We start from the raw sequence: 8,198 nt of genomic DNA, 5'->3' as shown, positions 1-8,198 counted from the left end.
GTTTCGACAAGTGGAGCTGTCTTCTTCAAGGCGACATATGCTTTCCTCGCCACAGCATATATGTAGGCCTCTAAAGGGGAGAAGAGGTAGGGCGGGTGGGTGCGGCGACGAGCAAAGGTGTGTTAGCGGCGAGGGTGTAGAATTAAGAGAAAGGGCCCAAAGATGGTTAGTCCGCCCGTCCGTTCCGCCCTCGTCCGCCTGCGTGGAGATGGCTCTGCAGTCGAAACGGATGAGCGGTCTCATCTTTCCCGTCCGCACACCTGGGGTGCGATATTGTAGAAATGACTTTTTTCATGCCAATGCCTTTTCGCGTGATGTCATCGATTTTGGAAATTGTGCATACGTAGGCACGACGTTTTCTTGGATCGTCCAATCAGAAGCTCCCTTCATTGGCCAGATGTTTCTTTCGTATTCTCTTCTCTTTTTCCGGGACTGTATAGCAAATTTGTTTTGTAAAACGGCACTTAATAAAAGCGGACTTCCATGCTGCGTAACGCAAATTCATTTTGTTACATTACAACGCAAAAGCTGCCGCAGTCCGAAGAAATGCAAACATCATCATCATCATCATCAGCCTGGTTACGCCCACTGCAGGGCAAAGGCCTCTCCCATACTTCAACAACCCCGGTCATGTACTAATTGAGTCCATGCTGTCCCTGCAAACTTCTTAATCTCATCCGCCCACCTAACTTTCTGCCGCCCCCTGCTACGCTTCCCTTCCCTTGGGATCCAGTCCGTAACCCTTAATGACCATCGGTTATCATCCCTCCTCATTACATGTCCTGCCCATGCCCATTTCTTTTTCTTGATTTCAACTAAGATGTCATTAACTCGCGTTTGTTCCCTCACCCAATCTGCTCTTTTCTTATCCCTTAACGTTACACCTATCATTCTTCTTTCCATAGCTCGTTGCGTCGTCCTCAATTTGAGCAGAACCCTTTTCCTAAGCCTCCAGGTTTCTGCCCCGTAGGTGAGTACTGGTAAGACACAGCTATTATACACTTTTCTCTTGAGGGATAATGGCAACCTGCTGTTCATGATCTGAGAATACCTGCCAAACGCACCCCAGCCCATTCTTATTCTTCTGATTATTTCCGTCTCATGATCCGGATCCGCCGTCACAACCTGCCCTAAGTAGAAGTATTCCCTTACGACTTCCAGTGCCTCGCTGCCTATTGTAAATTGCTGTTCTCTTCCGAGACTGTTAAACATTACTTTAGTTTTCTGCAGATTGATTTTTAGACCCACTCTTCTGCTTTGCCTCTCCAGGTCAGTGAGCATGCATTGCAATTGGTCCCCTGAGTTACTAAGCAAGGCAATATCATCAGCGAATCGCAAGTTACTAAGGTATTCTCCATTAATTTTTATCCCAAATTCTTCCAAATCCAGGTCTCTGAATACCTCCTGTAAACACGCTGTGAATAGCATTGGAGAGATCGTATCTCCCTGCCTGACGCCTTCTTTATAGGGATTTTGTTGCTTTCTTTATGGAGGACTACGGTGGCTGTGGAGCGGCTGTAGATATCTTTCAGTATTTTTTTTTTTACATAAGGCTCGTCTACACCCTGATTCCGTAATGCCTCCATGACTGCTGAGGTTTCGACAGAATCAAACGCTTTCTCGTAATCAATGAAATGCAAACGCAAGTGCTCTATTTTTGAAGTCGTAGCCACATAGTAGTCGGATGTGCATCCAATCCATGCCGTTGAGCGCACGCAAAATGGCAGCCTTTGTTTACCTGTGAACAGCTGACAGCCCCTAGCGTGTCTGTCTGAACAGCTAACAGCCCCTTGCGTGCCCGTAATTGCGGCCCCGCCCCCGTCAGATACTGATTGAGGTGAGTAACTATTGCTCGTGTAGTGCTTGCATTGTCGTGTGGTTTTCGCTGCATGTCTGACGTGTGATAATTTCTTCTTTAGGAAGGGCCAAGAATAATTATCCGTAGCCCCCGAGGTCAAACTTTGCAACATAGTGGATCGAGAACTGTCAAGGCATTTTCCATAGGGCACCACCATGACATAACGATAGCTTCGTCAAAGTTATCGCTGCATCGGTAATACTTCCTGCACTGATACGCTCCAAGAAAGAAGCTGCTACAACATTAAATGTGAGTAGTGACTTCACCTTTTTTTACATTAGTGGTATAAAAAGCCAGAAATAAGTCGTAGTGAGCACTTTATGCAGGCGCTTAGCTTAAACAGAATGTTTGCCTCTAACTTTCTTACTGTGCTACAGGCAGGCTGAAATTTCCAAGTTGGCAAAGAAAAAATGGCAGCAAAAGGGCCGCGGGTGTCGAATGAGCAGGCGGCTATTCTCGTGCAGTTCATCGAGCAGCACCCATACCTGGCGAGAGCTTCTACAGAGTTCTCGCCACGTATGCCTGCTGCTCGAATAAACGAACTGTGGGAGGAGGTGGCGGCGGTCCTTAACGCACAGGGGCCAGCCGTAAAGACCACCAGCCGTTGGCGCAACCATTGGGCCAAGATGGCCCATAAAGCGAAAAAATAAGCGGCCAGGGCAGCGAGCGAGAAGAGGTGAGCTTCTAATGATGCTGACAGTAAAGTCGTTTCACGTTGTCGTTGTTGCCGTGTTTGCAGGGCTACTGGAGGTGGCAAAGTGGGTGGCGTCGACGGCCGCGTCCTCGACGTCCTTATGAGGACAGGAGGGGTCCTTGTTTCCCCCCCTGAGTACTTCGCCGATAGCGAGGTACGTACATTGGATTTAAAAAAGTGTTGTTTGTGTTACCTGCTGTGACCTCACAAATTTTCAGCATTACATTGTACACAATATTGCAAAATTTTTAAGCCCCTTTTTTTTGTGCAAGTGACAATATAGGTTATGTACTCTGAGCAGCAACTTGTGTACATGATGCTCATTGCACACACTGCTCGCAATGTCTGAACACTACTCTGATTGCAGGACGACGCAAGTTCAGAGGAAGCTGCAGGGCCCAGCGGCTCCCGCAGACACCCACCAGCGACAACTGCTTTCGTGGTGTCGGGCCCTGCAGCTGTCTGGGCCAAGTAGCCTTACACGTAAGGCAGTGACTTAGCTTTTGTAGTAGCATTGTTGTTTGCAGTTGCTGTATGATCTTGCTATGAAGTAAAGTACGTCACCGTGCTGTTATTACCTTTGTGTCCAACATCCAGCTCTTAGTCATGGAGGAGAAATGCAAGACTACAAATGACATGATGTTGTAATAGAGATTCCTTGTGCTTCTTATGGCTTAGTGCTACCAGCAACTTTCTGTGGCATCTTTTGCTCTAACTACCTGTTTTGTGTATCATTATTGTAGCTATGCAGCTATAATGACATTTCAAAGTGACTGGTTAGGACAATCAGTCTGTGTAGGTCGGATAACAGTGAATGAGCAGTCTTTGCTTTTGCCTTGCATGAAGAGCCACCGGCTACCCCCAGGTGGTCGACCTACCCCCCACGTGCTGCGACCTACCCCCCAGGTGCCTCGGCCTACCACCCAGGGGCCTCAGCCAACCCCGCAGGTGCCGCAGCCAACCCCGCAGGTGCCGCAGCCTACCCCGCAGATGCCGCAGCCTACCCCCAGGTGCTGCAGCCTACCCCTCGAGAGCCACGGGCACCCCGTAGACAGCCCAGGCAGCAGGAACTCGATGGTGCTGTGGTGACGGCTACTGCCGCATAAGTTCGCCAGAGCCAGTTGGAAGAAGCCAGAGTTCAAGAGGACACCCGCTTCCGCCAACAACTGCTGGAGCAAAACCGGCAGGTATGTGTAAGGCCACAGATGTATATTTTTCTGCGTATGAAATTGATGAGCATATGACCTCTCTAAAAATTATATTATTCAGTGAACAAGCATAACGTATACGTGTAGTCCTGTGGTGATATCTTGTACACATACGCGTAATATAACATGTGTAAATATCTACGCAATTATGTGGCAAAAAAAAAAAATACTGGCGTTGAGTTCAAGGAAGCAGGTATAGCAATGTAACACACCTTAATGGAATGCGACGGCACAAGTTTGATGGGCGAGAAAGATATGTCCAGTGTTTGAATATACAATGATAAGACAATAGCCTGCAAATGCGGATGAATGCAACACACGAAGGCCTTGTTACTGAGCTTCTGTAATTAAACTAATTACACATCTTTGCTAACAGCACCACGAGGCCCACATGCAGAGCCTGCGGCAGCACCACGAGGCCCACATGGAGAGCCTGCGGCACCTCGGGGAGGAGGTGGCGGGAATGCGGGAAGTGCAGTCGCAGCGCCTCGAAGTGCAGCGGCAGCGCCTCGAAGTGCAGCGGCAGCGCCTCGAAGTGGCGCGTCGGTCGCACGAGACCAACGAGCGCCTGCTTCAGCTGCTGCTGGCTGCACTGGGGCATGGTGGCAGCCAAGCCCCTCACCCCTCTCAGGCCCCACATAAATAAAGGATGCAAAGGTAGCATAGACAAGGAATTTGTAACTTATCTTAAAATTTGCTGATGTATTAATGATATGAAGGGCAAATATTGCTAGTTTGCAAATAAATAATTGCTGAAGTCACCCTTTATTGCAACCATAAGTAGCATAGCCATTGCAGCATGAATTTTTTCTTCAAGGTTTACTTCCGCCATAAGAGCGTGCACACCATCAGGCTCACCTGCAAAAGTGCCTGTAGGCCTGGTGTGTGCGGGCATTCCGACTGTGGCACTGCAATTTTGAGGTGCCTAGTTATTGTCATGTCAATTTAAGCACGACGCCACACTGCAAGTGTTCTACAATTTAATCCTTCTCATCGAATGGTGAAAGTTTCAGGCATTACTATAATGTCGAAAGCAACCTGTCAATATACACAACAAAAAAGAAAAAAAAATGTTATGAAAATTCCTTGCCTATGCTCCTTCTTTTCATTTCTAATGTTTATTTCTTGTTTGTTGCATATTTGTTCGTGTCACTACCTACTGAGCTGGAATGTCTTTTCTTGCACACCTGTCTCATTATCAAACATTTTGTTGTCATTCAGCAATCTTTCAGGTTGTGATACATTGTATTTTAGCCCTTGTGGTGCAATTTGTGTGTAATATTTATGCAGTTTGTCTTACTGAATATCAAAGTATGGTGCTATGGCTCTTTCAGTTTCAGAGCGCCACAACAGCATGTTCTTTTCACATGTAGTGATGTACCTATACATTTCGCTGTGATAAATATTCGGTTGGCGTGTGATTTAGACACCTGCTCATTTCTGTTTCTGGTGCAGTTTAAGCCACTTGTTATTACTGTGTACTTGTGCAGTGTACAACAGTTTTCTTAAACGATGCATGCCGTTACCTGTGATATATTATGATGCAAGAACAATGTGATCCAATATTTATTCCAACGTGTCTGTGATATGTTGCATAATGTCTCTACTACTGAGTACTCATGATTCTCACACTTCTTCAATGTAGAGACTGTCGCATGTGATGTGTACATAAACAAGTGTATGTTGAAGGCTGAAATACAGAAAGGTGCAGTTTTCCTCTAGTGCTTTTATTTACCCATCGCAACCACATTTCTAGTGCTAGTTTGCACTGTACAAATATTACTGTATAACATTGCTGAGTTCTGCTATATACAAGTGAGGTCACTTTGTTGAAATCTATCAACTGCTCGTGCGTGCACACACTTCGCGGGAGCCACAGCGTTTGACATGTCGGATAACCAGTTGGACGGCATTTTCGTCACTCGAAAGGAACTTTGCCGTTGTTGCGAGAGAAAATGGTGCAGGACCTAGAAGCTGCGCGTGCGACAGCACGTTCCATGGAGTGGAAGGTGTGACGTGCACTGTACATCTTGGCTTCTGTGAGCTTCTCTGTGCAAGTAGAAAGTGAGGAGACAGGCGCTTATGTCAATCAATATGTAAGGGGATACGAGTAAGAATCAGGCTACATGCATCTAGATGACGACAGCAGCAACAAGCAAATTGTGGCAGACACTTTGAATATGCACTTATTTTTAGCTTGCTTTCAATCTCATATGTCACCACTAATGATACTGTTTTACTTACTATAAATGCAGGCTTTATATAACCCTTCACTACACAACTTTTATGTACCCACCGTGGTTGCTCAGTGGCTATGGTGTTAGGCTGCTGAGCACGAGGGATCGAATCTCGGCCACGGCGGCCGCATGTCGATGGGGGCGAAATGCGAAATCACCCAGGTATTTAGATTTAGGTGCACGTCAAAGAACCCCAGGTGGTCGTAATTTCCGGATCCCTCCACTACGGCGTGCCTCATAATCAGAAAGTGGTTTTGGCACGTAAAACCCCATAATTTAGTTTTTTTAACAACTTTTAAATTTCTCAACAAATCATGAATGCTTTGCGTTACGCAGACATCAGCTACAACTTAGCACGGGAAATGTATCTGCAATTTCACAGCATCAAATGCACAATGCAATTACTTAAAACTGTGTGCATGCACCTAGCGATGCTGAAGCTGCTGTTGACGTCGCAGCTGCCGCCGCACACTCCTCAGATAACGCATGTGCTGCGCACGGGTTGTGCCAAACATGCCAATGACATTGTCGCGAACAGCCCGCCCTCTCAAGTAGTGCATTCTAGAGCCCGTGTTTCGGGGCAGACTGTGTGGCATGGGGTCGCCGTTATTGTCAAGCTAACTACTACTGCCGCTGCTGCTGTCGTCATCGCTGTCATCGCCTGATTCGTCGCCTTCTGAAAGGCGAAGGTTGTGAAATACAGCACATGCCGCGACAATGTTGGCTGCACGTTCCGGCTCGTAGAGGAGGGTGCGATATCGCTGAAGACAGTGGAAACGGCTCTTTAAGAGCCCAATGCACCTCTCCACTACGCAACGCATGGCGGCATGTGCTGTGTTGTACTGCCCCTCGGCTATGTGCACTGGAGGATGGCCAGGAACCGGGGTCAGGTGCCACGGCTCCAAGGGGTAGCCACTGTCACCTGCACAAAGATGGAAATAGTACATTGAGTACTCCGCTGACGGGAGGCAAGTTGTCAACTGAGGAAAGCTACAGCATCATTCGACAAAGGTAGACTTCAGGGTTGCAAGTCTCAAGTAAAAGCATGAGTTGAGCATGTCCATACCCGACACAAACTCTTAACCAATTTACAAGTGCACTACTCGGTGCCTGCCACAAACAAGAAATCAATACTTGTTGGTGCTATCAATGACAGTAGTAGCAGTAATGTGTGTTCATTTCTTCTGCTTCTGGCAGTCACTGGGTGCAGTAAGCACTAATACGTTTTGCTTTCGTCAGCTCCTCGCAGACACATAATGTGCTTGTAACTTGACACTTCGAACATTGCCAATGGTGACAGTCAATGTCCTAATTTTCTTTTTTTACTCCGGACTTACTCATATTCTTGTGGTTTGGTTAAAAGTTTGGGTTGGAGCGTACACGGCGTTCTGCGCTGCTGAAGCGTGACTGCGCCAAAAAAAAAATGTTTTTTTCTCACCGAGGAGGTATTCCCCGGCATTCACGATGCGCCCCACTTGGAACCGCCGGCGCAACCATGTCGTCCGCCAGACGAAAGCGTCGTGGTCCGACCCCGGTCGCAGAGGGTCCAAGGCCAAGATTTTCATGCCCGCGTCGCAGATCTGAGGTAAAACGTAAACCAGAGAAAGTGCCCGTTGGCTAGAGCAACGTAACTTTCGAAAAGGATCGCAGAAAGCGTGAGTTTTGCTTACGAACATGCAGTTGTGGGCGTAGTATCCCTTGCGGCACATGAACACAGCCTTGCGCTCACCCTTGGGTGCGATAATGGCTATGAGGCTGCCGTCTACGCATCCGATGACGCCGGGGATAACGCCGCGCCGAAGGAAACCCTCCTTCACGGCTGCCTTATCCTCGGCTGTCTTTGGAAAATGGACCCACTTGTTGCGGGCCCCTGCGTTCACGACAGCCTCTGCCACACGTCGCACGCACTCGCTCACCGTCGACTGCGACACACGGATCGTCTCCTCGCTCCCAACGGACGCTTGGAAGCTCCCGGAAGCAAAGAAGCGCAGCGCACACACTTTCCGCTCCACCGACAGTCCCGTCGCTCGCTCAGCTTCTAGTTCCCCCGCCAGTTCCTCGCACAACAACCGCACCGTTCCCTTCGAGAGGCGAAAACGCCGTCGAAAATGGTCATCCGGCATGTCAAACGCGTCGTCTGGCTCTCCCTGTTCACGTCGGCGACGGCGAAGAGCCACGGCCATAGCGATCAGAGGGGCGGC

At 48.3% G+C, this 8,198-nt stretch overlaps 2 long non-coding RNA genes across 2 annotated transcripts; both read left to right on the top strand.

The window, feature by feature from the left end:
• Positions 1–2,421: 2,421 nt before the first annotated feature.
• Positions 2,422–2,956, top strand: LOC126518702 (uncharacterized). The gene is made up of 3 exons (XR_008609899.1): positions 2,422–2,534; positions 2,598–2,706; positions 2,920–2,956. It is a non-coding gene; the product is annotated as an uncharacterized lncRNA (long non-coding RNA).
• Positions 2,957–3,655: 699 nt separating this feature from the next.
• On the top strand, positions 3,656–5,475 carry LOC140215421 (uncharacterized). Its single transcript, XR_011892372.1, has 2 exons — positions 3,656–3,739; positions 4,137–5,475. It is a non-coding gene; the product is annotated as an uncharacterized lncRNA (long non-coding RNA).
• Positions 5,476–8,198: the final 2,723 nt, after the last annotated feature.

This window comes from Dermacentor andersoni, chromosome 1 (genome assembly GCF_023375885.2).
Source record: "Dermacentor andersoni chromosome 1, qqDerAnde1_hic_scaffold, whole genome shotgun sequence".
Taxonomy (NCBI): Eukaryota; Metazoa; Arthropoda; class Arachnida; order Ixodida; family Ixodidae; genus Dermacentor; species Dermacentor andersoni.
This window is presented reverse-complemented; position numbering and strand designations above follow the sequence as displayed.